General features: G+C 40.4%; 1 protein-coding gene and 1 pseudogene across 5 annotated transcripts in view; both read right to left on the bottom strand.

Moving 5' to 3' along the window:
* The window catches only part of OSBPL6 (oxysterol binding protein like 6), a 211,224-nt gene that overhangs the window by 175,003 nt on the left and 13,520 nt on the right, over nucleotides 1–22,701 (bottom strand). The window lies entirely within an intron of this gene.
* LOC144241738 (polyadenylate-binding protein 1 pseudogene) lies at nucleotides 9,230–11,216 on the bottom strand (annotated as a pseudogene).

The raw sequence follows: 22,701 nt of genomic DNA, 5'->3' as shown, positions 1-22,701 counted from the left end.
GGTGGCTCAGTCAGTTAAGTGTCCGACTTCGGCTCAGGTCATGATCTCACGGTTTGTGGGTTCGAGCCCCGCATCAGGCTCTATGCTGACAGGTAGTTCAGAGCCTGAAACCTGTTTCGGATTCTGTGTCTCCCTCTCTCTCTGACTCTCCCTTGCTCACGCTGGCTCTCTCTCTCAGAAATAAATAAAACATTAAAAAAGTTAAAAAAAAAAAGACTGAACACCTAAAAAACAATCTTCTACATACTAAGCATCTTCCTCAAACTTCTCCCTCAGTTCACTTCTAGGCTAGAAGTCACACCAGCATCTCCACTGACATGAGCTGATGTGTGTCAATGCACCAGACCCAGCACAGACACTCAGTAAATTGTGTTACTGTCTGTCTTTTTACCTGCCGCAGAAACATCCATTCCTCCTATACCACCACCTCTATTACGGTCTTGTACAGTTCCCATCTTGGACATGATAAACCTCAAAGTTTCATCTTCAAATTTTCTCCTCCCCTCAACTGATAAACTCTGCTAGTGCTATAATTCAGCCTCTAGTTCAGACCCCTGCTGTTAACACTCTCTCTCTCCCTCTCTCTCTCTCTCGCTCTTGCTCTTGCTCTCACTTTGTCGCCCACCTCAGATTCCTCTTCCTGGGTAATATAAACACAGCACTCCCCAAAAGAGAGAACCTCTTCTTTCCCTGAAGAACAAAGCTGGATCCCCAAGCTTGGTGCACAAGGTGCTTCGCGCTTTGTCACCGAACCATGTCTCCCTTACATTCTGTACCACAACCCCACTCAACTCCAGGCCTGCAATGGTTTGTTCAACTAACTGTCTACTTGTTGACGTATTTGGCCACTGCGAGGCCTCAAAGTATAGGGTGGTATTCTGCCTTGTCGTGTAGCTTTACTGCCCAACTCCGAGCTCAGCAAATGTGTGCTACGTTAATAAATGAAAAGGTACCCATGGAAGACACTGTTGTCCACTTATTAAAAAGCACTACACATAAAAGCCACTTTTCCTACGATTTTATTACTGATTCACATTTGAAGTAGTCACACATCTGTTTTGAACAGCAGAGTAATTAGGTCATTGGGCTACTTCAGCAGAACAGGCAAGTATCTCTTTAAAACAACCATTATTTCCATAGTTGATAAGCCCCCTGAGGAAGTATTTCATTACCATTTTCAATTCCAGAAGTGCCAAGTTCTTTTCTTAAGGCTCGCTTTGTTTTTAAACTGGTATTTTGCCTCAAAGGTTTATCTGATGGTCAACTTTATGTGTCAACTTAGATATAGGCTATTGTCTCCAGTTTTCACACAAACACTAAGATAGGTGTTGCTAGGAAGGCATTTTGTAGATGTAATTAAAGAACATAATCAGTTGACTTTACAGAGACGATCCTAGATAATCTGGGTGGGCCTGCTTCAATCAATTAAAAGGCCTGGAAAGTGGAACTGAGGCTTCCCTGAAGAAGAAATCCCATCTGCGAAAGAACAGGACCTTTGCCCTCCCTATGTCCTTGAGTTCCAGCCCGCCTTTCCTGACCTTCTGCCCTACTGATTTCCTACTCCCTCAAAGCCCCCCCAATCACATTAGCCCATTCCTGCAATAAATCCTTTCTCCCCTATTGGTTTTATTTTCTGGAAGAACCCTGACCAATACAGTCTACTCCCAGAATAAAGGGGGAAAGAGCATGCAACAGCTGAACAGTTAACAAGATCTAAATAAGGCTTTCACAGTATTGCTCATTATGGAGTGGGAAGTGTTTGAGTCCTAGAACACCAGATACCCCATATCCAAACATAAGTACAAATACACATAACATATGCCACGGCTTCTGTCCAACTGCATTCATTATACATTCATTTGCCAAATATTTGTTACGAAAGGCACTGGGAAGAGAATGGTGAGCCAGACAGGCATGGTCCCTGCTCTCAGGGAGTTTACAGGCTAGTAGGATAATCAGGCATCAAAATAGTAATTATTCAAATAGTCATTTAATTATAATTATGATGAGTGCTAGCAAATACAGGATGCTGTTGACATATTTAAATAGGGGAATCTAACCAATTGGGGAGGGCTTTGGGGAACATCATCACTGAGGAATTATACTGAAGCTAAGACTAGAAGGGTAGGTAGCAGCAATCAGGCAGAGCTTAAGAGGAAAAGCATCGAGGCCCAGGGAGCCATCTAAAGGCCTCGCACAGGGAAGGATCTAAATGAATTCAAGCACCTGAAAGATGGCCAGCAACTCTGGGCTGTTGTGAGTTAGGGACGAAGAGCATATAAGATGAAATGACCCCACTAGTTGAAAGATGCTGATTTTCAGCAATGGATAAATCACTTCACACTTTAAAGCAGATAACAACATGATCAGATTTGTGCCTTAATACTGTGCTCGCAGCTGTGTATATTTTGGAAGGAGCCAAACTGGATTTGAGGAGACCAGTTACAAGACTTTTGCCACAGTGCAGGAAGGAGACAATGGGGGCATGGGCAAGGGCAGGGTGACGGGGGGATAGACAAAAGTGGTAGGAAGAGAATCGACAAGACATGGAGTTGTGTTGGATCGCTTCCTAAGTTGAAGAGGCAGATGGGGGAGAGGGTAGATTTGAGAGAGGGGATCATGGTTTGGTTTTGGGCTTGCACAGGTTTGCAATTCCTACAAGACACTCACATGAAAATTTGCATCTGGAATCCAGAAGATGCCTGGCCTAGATAAATATGGGGAATGTGCTAGCACAGTCAGAACACGATGACATCAAACGGAGAAGGAGTATAGGGTGGGAAGAAGACCCAGGATGGAGCCCTGGGAGCACAGACATTTCAAGTGAGTGGAGAAAAGAGCCAGAAGAGGAGCCATCAAAAAGATCTATGTTCACAGAGTACACACTTATTTATAAAAAACTTTTCTGTGAGCTATTTTAGTTCAGTCTCCACGCTCAAAAGAGTATGCATTTGCACTGACAAGGAAATAACCAAGTGTAAGAATAACAACTTAAGGAAAACCCAGTTGGAATGGGCCAGAATAATTTCCAGCTAAAGGTACTGTATGAAGTGGATACCACCTCACTGATTACTGTTTGCAATAGTTATTCAGTCCTTGGGTCAAACCGTACTCTCCGAAGTCACTTCTTATTAACACTAATGGCTTGGCCCTTTATGTATAATTAGTTCAGGCAATTAGTTGTAAGGCTCACATTAGAACACACTGCTTTAATCTTTTGAAAATCGCTTTGTGTCACATTATTCTAAGAGTGTCTCACTTGAAAGAAAACACTGAACTGATAGGAAGTACTAATTTTAAAAAGTTCTAAGAGTGCCCCAGCTCAAAAGAATAAAACAAATTAGTGCAGGCTCAGTGAGTAAAAGAACTTAGGCTCTAGAAAGACCGCATTTAAATTAAAACTGCACATATTGAGACTAGGAACGCCTCTTGACTTAATCCTTCCCATTAGTACGACACAAGATGTGTCAGAGAAAGCTCTACAGTGTGCTGAGGTGCAGAGGGCAATCTGTAAGGCGGCCTTATTATGGCTTATAAAAACAGGCCCAGCACAGGCCCACAGGTCTGGCAGTCACAACAGCATGACACACAAGCGGGAACTTAACGACTATTTGATGACAACATTTTTCCTCCTTTGCACGTTGTTATACGGCAGTCCCCAATTTATCAGTGGGACTTGTCCCAAAGAGTTGGTTTTTCAAGTCTATTACCTAGAACTTGAAACATAACTTTTTTCCTTAAAAATTCTGTTATAAATGGTGGAGCGCAGGCCACGTGCTCACTATAGTAGTGGGTAAACTAGAGTTCCTAACCACCATTTATAACAACACGATTTCTTCTTCTGGGAAGAAAATACATTGAGCATAATTTAGGATTCAAGAATGGCTCTTTCCTCTGTGGCAGTCCCAGAATGGGCGAAGAGCCACTGCTCGCCGCAGTGAAAGAACACATCTGGCTCCAAGCTGAGAAGCTGGCCAGAAAGGTAATGCAGGGCAGCGGCTGGGAGTCAGGACCAGTGGCTGCACGTAACACACAGAATCCAAAGATAAGGGTGTAGGGAGTACTTGAGAGTAGGGTAAGGCAAAGACTCAAGCCCTGGCAGGGCTATAGGGATAGAGGAGGGCTAGGGATTCCTACCAAAATGACATCAGGCTGTAGACAGGAAGTAAGTAGCAAGTGCTGGAAGCAACCATGTTCTGGCAGGAGCCCTGAGGGGTAAGGTAGTTTTGGAGTCAGGGACAACCTAAGAGGTAGGTCCTAAGTAAGGTTAGATATTAATCAAAGACTGAAGACCCTTGAGCTTTTAGGATCTTCTACTGCTATCCAAAGTCTCTGAAGCCATATAAAAAGCTGTGCAGTTACTCCCATTTGTACATAGGCAGTTTCTCTGTCCAGCCTTCCTAGGATTTACTAGGTTCAGAACTTTCTGGACTTTGTATCTTGCTCTATCCACGTAGTCACACCCCACTTGGACTTAGTAGCTTGGCTCCAGATAATTGTCCTCACTCCACTCCCTATTGTGGCCTCTGCTCTATCCCAGGAGAGAGTGGTCATTTCTATGTCCAGTGTCCACATAAAGCATATTGTGTATACATTAGTCTTTTTTCAGTTTATAAAATTTTTTAATGTTTATTTATTTTGAGAGAGAGCACGTGTGAGTGGGGGAGGAGCAGAGGGGGAGAGAGGGGGAGGGAGGGAGAGGGAGAGGGAGAGGNTTCTTACTGTGGAGTGTTTAAGCATTCTTTGTATATCTGGCATAATAGCCCTTTATCAAATGTGTCTTCTGCAAATATTTTCTCCCAGAGCCCAACGCAGGGCTTGAACTCACAAACTGTAAGGTCATGACCTGAGCCGAAATCAACAGTTGGATGCTTATCCGACTGAGCCACCCAAGTACCCTCAGTCTTTTATATATATATATATAATTTATTTTGAGAGAGGACAAGAGAGAATAAGAAGAATAAATATATATATATTTATTATTTATATTGAGAAAGGACGAGAGAGAGAAGAAGAAGAAGGTGGGGGGTCGCAGAGAGAGAGAGAGAGAGAGGGAGAGAGAGAGAATCCAAAGCAGACTGCCTGCTATCAGTGTGGAGCCCAACACAAGGCTCAATCTCATGAACCAGGAGATCATGACTTGAGCCGAAATCAAGAGTCAGATGCTCAACCAACTGCACCACCCAGATGCCCCTACAAGAGTCTCCTAAATCCTACATTGGTCTTCTAAATTGATATCCAAACTTAAAATTCTATCAAGCTATAATATTCAAAAGATTGCCATCAAAAATATCTTTAGGTTGAATCATCTAACAGTAAAATGCTAGTCTGTCCTAATTTTAGGGGAATGTCAGGTTGAAAGCCTTTGTTGATTTTTTAAATTTTTATTTAAAATTTTTTTTTAATGTTTATTTTTTTGGGAGACAGAGAGACAGTGTGAGCAGGGGAGGGGCAGAGAGAGAGAGAGAGGAAAACACAGAATCTGAAGCAGGTTTCAGGCTGTGAGTCGTTAGCACAGAGCCTGATGTGGGGCTCAAACCCATGAACCATGAGACCATGACCTGAGCTGAAGTCAGTCGCTTAACCAATTGAGCCACCCAGGCGGCCCTACTTTTTTTATTTTTAAATTTATTATAGCTTTTACTTTTTAATACAGTGTTATATTTACATACAGCAATGATATGAAAAGGGACAAAAATGGCAAAAGGTATTATGTCTTAAAAAAGCATTTATTTAGTAGCTAAGAAGAAATGGCAGCCAAGCCAAGGCCTTCAAGCAGAACCTTGGGAGATTATCCTCTATAAAATCTGTCCTGATCAACAGGAAAAACCTAAAGATATCACTGTGTTAGGCGGGGCAGGCTTCCTCAAGGAACTGAACTGGTTCTGTCTGAAGCTTCACTTTAGAAGTCACACTTGAGTTCTGGGAGCTTCCAAACCAGCTCCCTGGGGACTCATTATTAAATAAGAGTAACTAATCAAGCATCACCAGATATTTAAGGGAAAGCTCTAACATGAAAGGCATGCCAACAAGCAAACATAAGGGAAGCAATATGAAGAAATTAGAGGTTGTACAAGGAAAAGGAAACATCCTTGGGCAGTACGAGAAGAGATACTATATACACAAAACAAGAAAGGTATGGGCAAAAAAAAAAATCAAGGGAAAAATTAAGGGAAAAAAAGAAATCAAGATATAAAAATTTCAATAGAAGGGCTGAAAAATAAGGCTGAGGGAACCTTCCAGAAGCTAGGGCACAAAGATTCAAACTGAAGAAATACGAGAAAAGATAAGAAAATCAGACAACCAGAGAACTCTGGAAACCCCATACTCAAATAAAAAGAATTCCAAAGAGACAGAGGGAGAGAGGGAGGGAGAGAGAAAAAGAGAGAGGGAGAGGGAGAGGGGAAGAGAAAGTGAGAGAAAGAGAGAAAGAGACAGAGAGAGAGAGGGAAGAAGGGAGGGAGAGAGAGAATAGAGATAAATGAGGGATAAATTCATCAACAGAACTAAAGATGTTTCAGATGAAAAGGACCTGAGTTTTCCAGAATGAACTAGCCTACCAAATACTCAGAAAAAAATTTGATTCAAAAAAAGAAAATACTACTGCCAGACAGAAAGTAAACTGGAATTAGATTTTTTGAAATGAAGTTTTAGAATAGCTTTTGTCTTCTTAACAGAAACATTTGAACCTAAGGGACTTAGGACAATCCCCCAAGGTTCAGAATCTTCTGAAGAGAAATTATTTCCAACCTAGAATTCTATGTCCAGTCAAACCAGCAATAAAGAATAATAATAGTGTAAAAATATTACAGACATTTAAAGTATCAAAACTTTGCCTCAGGAAATGAATGAAGGGTATGCTACATTAAAAAGAGGGGCGCCTGGGTGGCTTAGTCGGTTAAGCGTCCGACTTTCTCTTAGGTCATGATCCCGCGGTTCGTGGGTTCGAGCCCCGCGTCGGGCTCTGTGCTGACTGCCAGCTCAGAGCCTGGAGCCTGTTTCAGTCTGTGACTCCCTCTCTCTCTGACTCTCCCCTGCTCACGCTGTCTCTCTCTCTCTCTCCTAGAAATAAATAAAACATAAAAAAAAATTTTTTTTTAAAAAGAAATGGAGGGGAGTGGGGAATGGAACAATAAAAACATACTGGATTAATGCAAAGGAAGCTAGAGAGGAAAGAAAAAAACATAGAAATAGACTTAATTCCAAATATATCAGTAATCACTTAAAATGTAAATGGATTAAATATTCAAAGTAATAGACAAAGATTTTCAGAGTGGAAAAGAAACCTAACTTTATGCTGCTTATAAGAAATACAATTTCTTTTATGTATGATGGATTTTTTTAAATTTACATCCAAGTTAGTTAGCAAATAGTGCAACAATGATTTCAAGAGTAGATTCCTTAAGGCTCCTTGCCCATTTAGCCCATCCCCCCTCCTACAACCCCTCCAGCAACTCTCTGTTTCTTCTCCATATTTAAGTCTCTTATGTTTTTGTCCCCCTCCCTGTTTTTATATTATTTTTGCTTCCTTTCCCTTATGTTCATCTGTTTTGTATCTTAAAGTCCTCATATGAGTGAAGTCATATGATATTTGTCTTTCTCTGACTAATCTTGCTTAGCATGATATCCTCTAGTTCCATCCACGTAGTTGCAAATGGTAAGATTTCATTCTTTTTGATTGCTTAGTAATACTCCATTGTATGTATATATGTGTGTGTGTATATATATATACATACACACACATCACATCTTTATCCATTCATCTGTCGATGGACATTTAGGCTCTTTGCATACTTTGGCTATTGTTGATAGTGCTGCTATAAACATTGGAGTGCATGTGCCCCTTTGAAACAGCACACCTGTATCCCTTGGATAAATACCTAGTAGTGCAATTGCTGGGTTGTAGGGTAGTTCTACTTTTAATTTTTTGAGGAATCTCCATACTGTTTTCCAGAGTGGCTGCACCAGTTTGTATTCCCATCAGCAGTGCAAAAGGGATCCTCTTTCTCCACATCCTCGCCAGCATCTGTTGTTGCCTGAGTTGTTGATGTTAGCCATTCTGATGAGTGTGAGGTGGTATCTCACTGTGGTTTTGATATGTATTTCCCCAATGGTGAGTGACGTTGAGCATCATTTCACGTGTCTGTTGGCCATCTGGATGTCTTCGTTGAAGAAGTGTCTGTTCAGGTCCTTAGCCCATTTCTTCACTGGATTATTTGTTTTTTGGGTGTTGAGTTTGATAAGTTCTGTATAGATTTTAGATACCAACCCTTTATCTGATATGTTGTTTGCAAATATCTTCTCCCATTCCATTGGTTGTCTTTTAGTTTTGCTGATTGTTTCCTTCGCTGTGCAGATACTTTTTATTTTGATGAGGTCCCAAAAGTTCATTTTTGCTTTTGTTTCCCTTGCCTCTGGAGACGTGTTGAGTATGAAGTTGCTGTGGCAAAGTTCAAAGAGGTTCTTGCCTGCTTTCTCCTCAAGGATTATGATGGCTTCCTGTCTATTTAGGTCTTTCATCCATTTTGAGTTTATTTTTGTGTATGCTGTAAGAAAGTTATCCAGGTTCGTTTTTCTGCATGCCGCTGTCCAGTTTTCCTAGGACCACTTGCTGAAGAAACTGCCTTTATTCCATTGGATATTTTTTCCTGCTGTGTCAAAGATGAGTTGGCCATACATTTGTGGGTCCATTTCTGGGTTCTCTATTCTATTCCATTGATCTGAGTATCTGTTCTTGTGCCAGTACCATACTGTCTTGATGATTACAGCTTTGTAATACAGCTTGAAGTCTGGGATTGTGATGCCTCCTGCTTTGGTATACCATACTATTATGGTATTATTATCAATGAGTTTCTTTATATTTGTGATTAATTGATTTATATATTTGGGTGCTTCCACATTTGGAACATAAATGTTTACAACTAGTATGTCTTCTTGGTGGATAAACCACTTACTTATGATTTAATGCCCTTCCTAAAGAATTACAAAATTAAAGAAAGGAATGCTTTAAATTTTTGTACTTTGCTGAAAATTCTTTTTCCCAGGGTCAATAAAACATTAATTTGTTTTTATATTTTACTATTTTTGTGTTTTGTTGTTTTTAAATCAATATGTAATCTAGGACTAACATTGTTTGCTAGACCTGACATTTGCTCAGTACATAGGGGTCAAAGTTTCCTTTCCTTTTTTTCTTTATTTTATATTTTGCAATATTTTTTCCCCATAATGTTTAAGTTTTTCGATGTTTAGATATTTTTCTTCAGTGAAGCATGAGTTTCTTTTTGTGGTCCCTGATCAATTTTAAACAGTTGGAACACCAGGGGCACTGTTAACTGCTTTCTGGGCAGCCTCTTTAGCTTGGTGGGCTTGCAGCATAGCTACAGCTTCATCAACTTTAGACCGGAGAGACCGCGGACACTCAAGCATATGAAGAAGTTCTGAATTATCAATCTCCAACAACATGCCAGTGATTTTACCAGCAAGAGCAGGATGCATGGCTTGAATGAGAGGTAAGAGCCACTTATCCAACGTTTGCTTTTGCTCTTGAGGAGGGGCAGATGTCAACATGGAAGCAGTCAAAGGCTCCTGACCTTGTACATGAACAGCAGGCTGCTGTGCAGTAACTTGTGGCTGTGCACTCGGATGTTGATGTGGACTGCAGACCCCGGCAGCATAGTTATAATGTGGAATGGTGCAAACTGCAGGAGTGGCTGCAGCAGCAGCTGCTGCAGGATGTGGACCCTCCATCTGTGTTGACATGTTAGCAACATGCTGTGTCGGCATGACCTGTGGAACCTGTGAAGAAGCTGGTCTCATGGTATGCAATGGTGGTCTAGGAGTGTCTGGGCAGATAGCATCGGGCATCTTTTGGAATCGATGAGGTCTGGCATCCTGAGCAGACCAGCGAGAACTTGGTCTGAGTTGAGCAATCTGGCTAGGAGGGTAGTACACAGCACGGTTCTGAGTCTGTGAGATAGCTGCCATGAGGTAACCTGAAGGAGGTACTGGCTGGTAGGCGTTGATTTCAGGATTGAGCACAGCTCTGACACTTGCCATTCTCTGCATATACTGGTTAGTGAGGTAAGCCTGGCACTCTTCTTTGTTCTCTGATAAAGCCACATACAATGGCTTGGTGGCCACAATTTTACCATTCATTTCTGTAACTGCTCTTGTGGCTTCTTCTGGGGAGGAGAAACATACGAAACCAAACCCGTTGCTGCGACCACCCTCCATCATAACCTTTGCACTAGTGATTGTACCAAAAGTTGAAAACTCTTTCCGGAGACGTTCATCATCAATACCATCAGCAAGGTTTTTCACACAGACGTTAACACCTTGGTATCTGGTGATCCAATCTTGCTTCATTTGTTTAAGTTTGTGCTTAAGTTCTGTCTGTCGTTCCACTTTATTCTGAGCTCGACCAACATAAATTTGTTTTCCACTGAGCTCCTTCCCATTCATCTCATCCACAGCTTTCTGTGCATCTTCATGCCTTTTGAAGCTCCCAAATCCAAAACCTTTGGATTTTCCACTTTCATCAGTCATTACTTTCACACTTAAGGTGGGTCTAAACTTGTCAAAGAGATCCTTAAGATGTTCATCATCCATATCTTCTCCAAAATTCTTGATGTTAACATTGGTGAACTCTTTTGCCCTAGCTCCGAGTTCTCGTTCTTGTTCTTTATGAGACTTAAATCTTCCAACAAATACTTTGCGATCATTTAGAAGCATCCCATGCATTTTTTCAATAGCTCTTTCAGCTGCTTCCTGTGTCTCAAAATGTACTAATCCATAACCTTTGGAACCATTTTTATCACAAACAACCTCACATGAAAGGATGTTACCAAAAGCAGAAAATATATCATACAGTGCTTTATTATCAATGGATCTGTCCAAATTGTTAATGAATATGTTGCACACTCCGCTTTTGCTAAGTGACAGATCACGCTGAGACCACATGATGCGTACTGGCTTGCCCTTTACAATGTCAAAATTCATGGTGTTCAAAGCACGCTCCGCGTCCGCAGGCTGCTGGAAATGCACATACGCGTAGCCCAAAGAGCGGCGGGTGATCATGTCCCTGCAGACCTGGATGGAGAGGATGGGCCCGGCCGGGCTGAACTTGTCGTAGAGCATCGCCTCAGTCACATCGGGGTGTAGGTCCCCCACGTAGAGCGAGGCCATGGAGGATCTGGGGGCGCTGGGGGTCATCTCAGCACGGCTGCCCTCAGGGCCAAGGGCCTTGACTCCAACTCCGTAAGAGGAGGAGAGTGAGTGCTGAGGCCAGGGGCCGGAGCCGGGAAGAGTGGAGAGGGGGCAAGCGCAGAGGGACAAAAATCAACCAGAATAGAAAACTACTCAGACGCAGAACAGGGTCGAACAGGGTCGATCAGCTGCTGCTGGCTGCTGGCTGCTGGCTGCTGGCTGCTGGCTGACTGGGGAGCGAGGGTGGCAGTGTCAGGTCCAGGCAGCGGGAATGCCTCGGTCTCTTGGTTCCTTCTTGGAGCTGCTGCAGAGCTGCTACGGGGCTGCGGGCAGGCAGGCCAGTCAGTCTCAGTTGCTTCACCAGATTATTTTATAAAAGAGGAAGAAAAAAAAAAGTCTCCAGCGGGGGAGACACAGATTTTTTGTTAATTTTCGGGTTTTTTTTTTAAAGATCTTTTTAGACTTGTTGGTTGTTTTTTTGTGTTTGTTGTTTGTCTGTTTGTTTTAAATAATAAATATGTGTTCCAAGCCCAGAGCGTACACTCTACACTCTCAGCACTAACTGCAGGGGAGAAGGGAAGAAATACAATTTAGACACAGAAAAGTTGAATGGTTTAGCTAGAGTAGTATCACACAAAATAGACCTAAAGGCAAAGTCATTAATAGAGTTTTTTAAAAAGTATTTCTTACTGATAAAGGGGTAAATCCATCACAAAAACAGCACAATCACAAACTGTATGCACCCAGTAATAGTGCTTTAAAATTTATAAAGCTTGGGGCACCTGGATGGCTCAGTTGGTTAAGCATCCGACTTCAGTTCAGGTCATGATCCCGTGGTTTGTGGGTTCAAGCCCTGCATCAGTTTCTGTGCGGACAGCTAAGAGCTTGGAGTCTGTTTCAGATTCTGTGTCTCCCTCTCTCTCTGCCCCTCCCCCACTCATGCTCTGTCTCTGTCTCAAAAATAAATAAACTATTAAAAAAAATTTTTTAAAACAATATAAAATTTATAAAGCAAAATTGATAGAATTAGAAGGAGAAATTGACAAATACAGAATTACAGTGGGTGGTTTTAAAATAACTGTCAGAGATGAAAAACAAGCAGACAGAGGCTCCTGGGTGGCTCAGTCCGTTAAGTATCTGACTTCGACTCAGGTCATGATCTCATGGTTCGTGGGTTCAAGCCCTGTGCCGGCTCTGTGCTGACAGCCAGCTCAGAGCCTGGAGGCTGTTTCAGATTCTGTGTCTCCCTCTCTCTCTGACCCTCCCCGCTCACACTGTCTCTCTCTCTCTCTCTCTCTAATAAATAAAACATTAAAAAAAAGAAAAAGAAAAACAAGTAGACAAATTTAATAAGAATTTACGTGCACAATATACTTAAGAAACCTCTGTCCTTTTAGCACCTGACTTGACTGTCTTCACATTGTTAGAAACAGTTCGTCATACGAATGGATCAAGAAGATGTGGTTTATCTATACAATGGAATACTACATGGCAATGAGAAAGAATGAAATCTGGCCATGTGTGGCAACGTGGATGGACCTTGCGGGTGTTTTGCTGAGCGAAATAAGTCAGGCAGAGAAGGAAATACCATATGTTTGCACGTATAGGAGGATTAGGAAGAACTTAACGGAGGACCATGGGGGAGAAGAAGGGGGAAATAGTGGGGGAGGGGGAGAGGAAAACCATGAGAGACTCTTGAATACTGAGAACAAACTGAGGACTGATGGGTGTGGAGGGGGAGGGGGGAGATGTGCATGGAGGAGGGCACTTGTTGGGATGAGCACTGGGTGTTATATGGAAACCAAGTTGACAATAAACTATTTGTAAAAAATTTTAAAAAAATAAAATTAAAAAAAAAAGTTAGTCGGGAAAAAAAAAAGAAACAGTTTGTCATATTGTACATATTGGAGGAAGTCACCAAAAAAAGATGGAGGGAGAGAGAAAAGCGGGAAAGGGGGGCGGTCCCTGGAAAACATGAAAGAGAAAAAATGGGATGACAGATGTGCCCTGCTGAGTACAGAAGGCAGCCCAGCTAGACAAGTAAAAGCCAGAAAGCTGTGGTGATATAAGTAACTATCTTTAGAGGAAACGTATACCAGATTTCTTGCAGTTTAATGTGGGAAGGGATTTTTTGAAAATGTGGATTCTAATACAGATGGTCAGGTTCAGCCTGAGTTTCTGCATTTCTAATCTGTTCCCAGGTGATGCCAAGTCTGCTGGGCCAAAAATCACAATTTGAAAAGCAAAGCCTTGACAATTGATGAAAAGCTGGGGTTAAATTCATGATAGATACATAGAAAACTAAGCAAAGCACGAAAGCCCTAATCATCAACTAAAGCAAAGCAAAAATTTTGTAGGAGAAAGTAATCATGGTCTACTCCATGGCTCAGCAGTGAAGTGTGTTTCCATAGCCAAAGTAATATAAATACTGAATACTGATCTCACTAAAATATACCTCTACTGAAATGGTGGATGATAGGAATCCATTGGTTGTGGGGAAACGCTGCTAGGAAAAAGTTAATACTAATGTTCCCTGGTGAGAAATTAATATGTAATTAATATGTAATTCCTACAATGAAAAAATAAATTAGTAGTATATTTAACTTAGAGATATGGAGAGTAATACCAAAATAATTAACAAAACAGGGTGGAAAATTGTTTCCAACGAGGAGGCAACAGGATGGAGGAGAAAAGAAAACTATTGTGATTTTTGGTTAAAGTATAAGGCAGTGAACAAAAGGAAAAGAGCTCCCAGAGGCCAAAGCTGCAACAGTTTGAGAAACAAAGTAAATAATGTTAGAACTGAATTATTACCTAAACAATCAAGTAAATATCCAAGAGTCTATACTGACATAAATACTTAAATAAACGAGGGAGAAGGAACAGTTCATTCTCACGGAAGAAAGACATCTCTCAACATGAGGGGCACATCTCAGTAATAAGTATTATAGTCAAGAGCCACTGATGGATACTAAAATCAGTGTGAAAAAAGGTTAAAGAGAAATAGGATATGTGCCTACTTTCAAACTATCTCCCCCAAGCTACTTATTAATCACAAAGGGAAAAATGGCAACTTTGTAGCAGAGAAACACAGCGGATACCACTTTAATCCAGTGATGAAGGTCAACATTACCTATAATATCTATAATAAGACATACTGACACAAGCATCTCCTGATACGATGCTTGGAGAAAGGCACAATATCACCTACATAGTATTCTTGCCAAATATTCACAACCTCGTTATAATCATCAGAAAAATTCAGAACACCCTTAATCGGAGGGTATCCTACAAAATATCTGACCAGTACTCTTCAAAAGTGTCAAGGTAATCAGAGATAGAGAAAGACAAAGACGCTGTCACAGATTGGAGGAGACATAATAACAAAATGCAATGTGAGAGTATCCCAGGTTGGATCTTTGAATGGAAAAAGGATCACATTTTTTAAATGGTGAAATTCAAATAGTTTAGTTAATAGCAATGTTATTTTCATCTGTATGCTACAGGGATGTAAGATGCTGGCATAGAAAGAACAGGTGAAGGTTGACCAGGAAAGCTTGTTGTACACCTGTAACTTTTCTTAAGTCTAGAGTTATTTGAAAATACAAAATTAAAACACTAACCAAAAAACATCTTTGTACAGCACGGTGCAGACGCTAAAAACTACGGATTACAGGCCACAACTGTCCCACTGACTAGTTTTGTGAATAAAGTTTTATCGGAACACAGCCACATCCATTCATTTACAAATTATCTATGGCTGCTTTACTACTACAACAGCTGAGCTGAATAGCTGCAATAGAGATTTTATGGCTAGCAAAGCCTAAAATAATTACCATCTGGCCCTCTTTAAAAAATCTTGCCAACCTCTGGCACATAGTTAAGATTATAGCCTCTGAGTTCAAATACTGGCAATCATTACTAACTTTGTGACCATGAACAAGTTACTTAACTTCTTAGTGCCTCAGTTTCTTTTATTTTTCTTTTTTCTTTTTCAGTGCCTCAGTTTCTTTACACATAAGTCTGTAAAGCAGGGATAATGGTTATTGATTTCCTAGGGTTATTATGAATTTTAAAAATGAAAATAAAAATAAAATATGACAAATGTAAAAAGTGCCTAGAACAAAGCCTGCACACTTAAAAAAAATTATTTTGAAGTTTGCTCATTTTTGAGAAAGACAGAGACAGAGAGTGAGCAGAGGGAAGGGCGGAGAGAGAGGGAGACACAGAATCTGAAGTAAGCTCCAGGCTCTGAGCTGTCAGCACAGAGCCCGATCTGGTGCTCAGGCTCAGAAACTGTGAGATCATGACCTGAACCAGTCAGAGGCTTAACTGACTGATCCACCCAGGTGCCCCTAAGCCTGCACATTTTTTAAGTGCCTGTCAATAATTTTTTAAAAAGTTTAAGACCAAACTGATCAATAACAGCAAAAGTATTCTATTGGATAATGCTGTGTTTCTAATAAAACCTGGCTCTTCATCAACATAACTTCTCTAAACCCAGTCTCCATATCTTGGTTAATGTTTGTTAACCATCAAACAGCTGAGAAAGAAAAAGTATTCTCAATATTACCTGAGAGTCATTACCTCTTAAATTAGACTTTCTACACAAGTTACTACATAGCTTTAGAGAGTTCCCTGAACGTTTGATACCTTCCCCAGAAGATTCTTTCAAAATATTCACTCCATCTCCATCTCTTCCTCTCCTCAAACACACCCAGGAGCAATGACTCCAGCCCAGCACACCTGGGGTTCTCACAGGTGACTTCCCTTGCATTCTCATGGCATCCAGATGTTTGCTAATGTACCTCTGCAGGCACCTCCTGGTGGCAGGTGTACTGGCAGCTGGAAAAACCAACTGTGGCAGGCTAAAAAACGGCTCCCCAAAGATATGCTCACTTTCTAATCCCCAGAACTTGTGAATGTTACCTTTTAGGGCCAAAGAGAGAATATTATCTCATATGAGAAAAAACACATGGTTAAAGTTAAGGATATGGAGAAGAGGTGCTTATCCTGGATTACCTGGGTGGGCTCTAAATGCAATTACAGGTATACTTAGAAGAGAGAGGCAGAGGGAGTTTTGACAGACCATAAGAGAAGACACAGACAGAGGAAAGGGTGATGTAAAGATGAGACAGAGATTTAGGAAGATGTGGCCACAAGCTAAGAAATATCAAAGAATGCTGGGAGTGCGGAAGCTGGAAGAGGCAAGGAAGGGATTCTCTCCTAGGCCCTCTGCAGGGAGAGCGGCCTTACCAACCCCATGATTTTAGTCCAGTGAAACTGATTTTGGATTCCTGGCCTACAGAACTGTAAAAGAGAACAAATCTGTATTGTTTTAAGCCACCAAACTGGTGGTAGTTTTTTATAGCAGCCATAGGAAACTAAGCTACCACCACATTATGCCAGCACACAGAGGGGCCACACCTTTATATGCAGGAACCTACAAGTAATATCATTTTTTCATTAAAAAAAAAAAAGCAAAACCAACTCATATAAGGGAAAGTTGGTGAAGATGTTACAAAAGCCTTTAGTAACTGAATTAAATCCTTTAAGTGATTCAACATGAATCCAATTCTCTCTCTTTCTTCACCTTAAAAACCTTAAGAACTAGTAATATCACTTGGTATATAGGTGAACTACCTTTTACCTCTGGTTTTATGCTCTGATGTTTTGTCCCACTGGTCTGCTGTCTACAGAAGAAAACTATCAAGTAGCGACACTGTTTTCACATGCAGCTCATGGACTCAGTCTCACTGCTATGTCTTACTTATAATCTCTGAGTCTCACTTAATCTGGGAGTTCTCAATTTTGCTGACATATATTGATATAACACACAATGGCTTTTCACCCTTACAAGAACTCAAAAAGGAGTTTTTTTTTTTAAATTGCAATTCTACCTGTTGGAAAACACTCTAAGCCTTCATATAAGACAAAAGTTAGATGGCAACTTTCTCAAAATAGCCAATAAAATAAATCCTAGTCAGATGGCCTTCATTATATTAACAAAAAATTATGGTGGAAAATTAGATGTATAATCTAATTAATCAGCACACTGAATAAACTAGAATAGTTGAAGGTTCCATACTGATTCAATCATAACTAGTTTTAACATTTAACATATAACTTTAAAGATGGCAGAATTAATACTTCTTTGCCCATCCTCTGATACTTCTATAGCCAAGAGCCAAATGCTTCTAAAGTGTGACAAATGATCAGTCTAATTAAGACTGATCAAACACTTAGCTGTGCTGCTTAGTGGCATAATGCCCTTAAGAGGATTAGACAAACAATTCTGGAAATATACAAAGCCATTGTGTTTGTTAATGAATTTCTAATAGAATAAAACATTTGAGTGTTTTGATAAATGACTACCTTTAACTTCCCATTTGTCCAAGTGACTGACCCAAAAATGATTTGAATATATTTCATGGAAATATCTTCTACTTTGTTGCTTGCTCTTTTGCTCTTGCCAGTGTTTTTCATAAAATAACTGTACTACAGTCAAATTTAACAATACTTTCCCTTATGATGAGTATTCTTTAAGTCTTTAAAAAATTTGTTTTTCTTATTTCTTTTCTAGACACATTGTTGTTTTACTTTTTCAGATCTACAATCTATCTGGAGCTGTTATTGGAGATCCAAGATTAATTAGAAGATTAGGTACAATTGTGGGGACTTCTTCCTTCCACATCACTTTCATTGCCATCATCCAGGGCTAACCACATGCTCCCTTATTCCTTTAAGGTCATCTCAGCCATAGTCAACACGACGGAGATCTTAAGGCCTCTGAGGCTGTTCTTCTCATCCATCAAACCCTCATCTTTGACACTCTCCTTTCCTGATGTAGTTAGTCAGGAGCTGTTCCTGCAACCTCTCCCTTTTCAGTAATCTCAATTCCCCAGTCATCCTCTCAACACAACTCACTGTTGGCAAGGAGAAAGTAGTATGGACCAATTAGTTTGAAAGCTACAAGGAATAGGGCTTGAAAGTTGATTATACAATTTACGGGCTGTAGGACTTTGACAGTCACTTCACCTTTCTATTTCCTCATCTCTGATACTGAGAAGAGCTGGGACTGAGGATGGGAAGAAGGCAGAGCCGGGTGAAGGATTATCAATAACAACACCTTTCAGGCCTATTGCAAAAATGAGAAATAATGTATGTCAGGGCCCTGACAGAAAGCAGGCACTAAACAAACAAACACATAAATAGTGGCTAAAGAAGAACAATCAATGAATCAATAAAGCCAGTAGCCAATCAACAAAGCTTCCGAACATTTCTGGACAAACTCTTACTGCCTCAGCTATGCTTTCCCATTCACCACATCACCTATGTAACCTTTGCCACAATCTCTCAAGGTCTCTATTTCATCCCTATGCCTGTCTCACTTTCCAAAGACCCAGGGAAACTTCCCCTTCTGGCCAAGATGAAACAACAAGGACCAAATTTGCCTTTCTATCTGAAACAACCAAAAAGGAGGCAAAACATATGAAGAAGTGGTTTTCAAGACACCATCTAGCAACAAGAACAGTGATCTCTGGAAGATGGGAAAGTGAGGTGAGGCCTAGGGTTGTACCAGCAGAGTTACTGAGTTGAAAGTCCTGAAGACCAAGGCAGCTATGGTTCAAAGAAAAGGAGAGAGCTTCACAGTGAGGGAACTATGGAGATATGCAGAGAGTTTCTCTAGAATTCAGCTGAGTCCTGCTCACAGGTATAAGGAAATTAAGGAGACTGGAGAAAAAAAAACATCAAAAAGGACTAAAGATTACAGTGCTCTGCTTGCACTCCCACCAAATCAAGATCAGTGCCTGCTCCCCCGTGCCACACTGGAAAATCTTATGATTTAGAGGACACTAGACAAAGTACACAGAAGGGCCTTACCCAGTTCTGGGGAATAATTAGCCCTAAATTAAGCACTGTCTTAGACCTACCTAACAAATCTTAAAATAAGATCTAAAAGAATCAAGCTATTTCCAAGTAAATTAACTGCACCACAGAACAAAGTTGAAGAATATTCATAGGAATTCAAAAATATCCAGCACCAACAACATAAAATTCACAATACATGGCATCCAATCAAAAATTACCAGGGACACAAAGAAGCAGGAAAATATGACTCACAGTAAGGACATCAATCAATCAATCTCAACCCAGAGTTAATATGTTATTAGAATTATACAAATATTAGAATTAACAGATAAGGACATTAAACAGCTATAATTGTATTCTGCATGTTCAAAAAGTTAAACAGAGATGGAAGATATTTCAAAAGACCCAGGGGCGCCTGGGTGGCTCAGTCGGTTAAGCGTCTGACTTCGGCTCAGGTCATGATCTCATGGTTCGTGGGTTCAAGCCCTGCCTTGGGCTCTGTGCTGGCAGCTAGCTAAGAGCCTGGAGCCTGTTTTGGATTCTGTGTCTCCCTCTCTCTCTCTGACCCTCCCCTGCTCATGCTGTCTCTCGTTCTCTCAGAAATAAATAAAACATAAAAAAAAGACCCAAATATCACTTCTAGAGATAAAAACTACAAGGTCTGAGATGAAAAATACACTGAGTGGGTTTAATATTTTAGACATTGCCAAAGAAAAGATTACTAAACTTGAAGACATAGCAATAGTAACTATCCAAAGTGAAACAGAGAGAAAAGAGAATGTTTAAAAATGAACAGACTATTAGTGAGCTGTAAGACAACCTGAAGCAGTCCAATATACAGGCAAATACAGACTCCCACAGGAAAGGAGAGTGAAGAAGAGCTAGAAAAAAACTTTGAAGAAATAATGATATAAATTTGTCACACCTTCTTGAAAGCTAAAACCCCACAGATCCAAGAAGCCCAATGAACCCCAAACACAAGAAACATGAGGAAAACCATAATTCTTTCTGCCATGTAAGGATATGAGATGTCTACAACCCAGAAAAAAAGCCTCACTAGGATCCAACATGCTGGAACCCTGGCCTCAGACTTCCAGCCTCCAGAACTACAGTAAACCAACTGATCCACACGTGCCTACAATGTGACTTAATTTTAAAGCTGATGTATCTGATGATGAACAGCCATGAATCCCAATCAGCAAACAGACTTCTCAGGATGAAAAGAATATCACTGGTCCCATCAGTGCTTTCTCCACATTTGTATACATATTTGCAAACCAACCCTAATGTCTGCCCTGCACCAGGTCTGGATAGATTAACAGCCAGGCATTTCATGGTAAGTGTAAGACTGGCACTGGCTTGGATACTTTACTGAACTTCTCATAACCTCAGTTTCCTCATCTACAAAATGAGAGGAGTATACCAAAGGTTTTCTAAGTTCCTTTCTGTGAGTTAGGTAATGCTGGATAGGCTAATGTCCTAGTTAAGTCTTAGGTATTTAGACAACAAGAAAATATAAGGACAGATACTTTCGGCATCTGTCACAAAATATTCTGAATAATCCCCCCAGAACATTATTCTGAAGTCTGGCCATTCTTTCCCTCTCAAGTTGTCATTCTGATTTTATGAAAATCAGCTGTCTACCACCTGCCAACTCCCAACACTGCCTACCAATATTTTCCTTAGACAGAGTACTAACTGTGACTCTTAACTATCTTCAAATCAGAGAGACAAATTTAACTTCAATTCTCAATAAAATGATAATGTATGTGAAGCATATACTTTTAGGAACATTCCTCTAAAAGCTTTCTGGAATTCCTAAAGAAACTCCACCCAGTTTAGAAAGGAAATTCAAAGGAATCATGGAAAACCACATAAAATTATCAAGTAACTCCCTCTCCCCACAGCACATCCTGGTACAAAGTACTTTTAGATGCAATATTATCATCCAAGTTGCATTTTTAAACTAGAACTTGGGGGCAGATATGGACTAACTTGTCAAAGTCAACATTCTACCACCACCCTCAAAACGAGATTGCTAATTTCCTGTCGTAAACACAGTCATCCTATCTATACCAGAAGAGGAGAAAGGAAAATGGTTTATGGATCGTTTTGTAAAGTGTCTGAAAAAAACAGCACCTTACTTGCATTTAACTCATACATTACCGCTTTGCAAAGAAATGTCAAATGGACTGTTTAAAACCAAAAGGAGGCAATCTTCAACTGGAAGAAACGCAAGTTAACCTTTGTTTACTTAAGTGTTGGCTTTGAAAACTATTATCCCTAAACCTGTCATTTCACACATGTCGCCTGCTTACAAAGAACAATTAGGCATTTTTCTCAAAGTATTTTCTTTTTTTTCCAAAGTATTTTCTTATATATTTTTTGCACAGAGAAGCAAATAATTGTCAGTTGGCTACCCCATAAATGGACATTTGAGAACAGAAGTACAGCACTGTTTTATTCAAATATGTGCTTTCCTTTAAAGTTTAAAGGAAAAATTCTAGAAGCTTTTTCTTCAATGCAACCAAAGATTAGAGTATAAATACAAATTAAATAAACCCATAATTAGCGTTTCTAATAGCAAACAATGTACAGTGTAATTTTATATGAACCAATTAACAAAAATTATATATTCAACAATGCTTACTGAATGGCCACTATGTACAAGGCTATGTGATGTGGGAGCTAAAAAGATGAATAGACAGAGCTTTCTATTTCTATGAAAAGCTCTTTAATAGCATTAGTTTTGGGGGATTTAACAAGCGAAAATAAAAAATAACCCTTAATGGTTATCAGACCCACTGAGGCTCCCCATGACATCTCAGCACTCACTCAAAGGCGGTGAAAGGTTGAAGACTCAATATCTCAGTGAGCCAGGAAACCATAGGATATAGCCCCAAACCCAGGCGATAAACCAGTCTGCCATCTTCTAAAAAGACCCAGAAAAGCACTCAGCAGCAAATATAGCAAATATCAAGCATCCTCAGGACCAAATCAACAGAAATATTAAATGTGTGGAAGGGGTAATGGTTGAGAGTGGGGAAGAACAGTGGAAAGGAGGGAAAAGAACATTTCTGTTTATTTGTTTAAAGCAGCATTTCCAGTGATTTTTAAAAATTAAAATGCTGCTTTTATATCCTGTCACATGGAAACTCTCATTTGCAAGGAAAGTGAGGTTTTTGCCTATCCTTCTTTTAATTACCAATTGGGATTAATAATTTTGGTCAGTCGGTTAAGCAGCTGACTTCAGCTCAGGTCATGACCTCACTGTCTGTGAGTTTGAGCCCCGCATCAGGCTCTGTATTGGCAGCTTGGAACCTGGAGCCTGCTTTCGATTCTGTGTCTCCCCCTCTCTCTGCTCCTTAGGGCATCTCTGATATTGGAGGTGACGTGGGAAAGGTGAGGAGGATCCGGGGGGAAAGGTGTTCTAAAGAAAGGAGAAGAACAAATGCCAAGACAGTAGAGTGGGAATAATCCAGGCTTTTTAAAAGAACAGCAACAAGGTCACTGTGGCTGGTCATCAGTAAAAGTTGGGTCTTCACAACTCTGCATCTAAAATACCTTGAAGCTACTAAATAATTATTATTTAAAATTGGTTAAGAGCCCAGGCTTCAGGGCCAG

The sequence above is a fragment of the Crocuta crocuta genome, unplaced genomic scaffold (assembly GCF_008692635.1).
Source record: "Crocuta crocuta isolate KB4526 unplaced genomic scaffold, BGI_CrCroc_1.0 scaffold17, whole genome shotgun sequence".
Taxonomy (NCBI): Eukaryota; Metazoa; Chordata; class Mammalia; order Carnivora; family Hyaenidae; genus Crocuta; species Crocuta crocuta.
The sequence above is the reverse complement of the archived record's forward strand: the minus strand, read 5'-3'. Positions and strand labels throughout refer to the sequence as shown.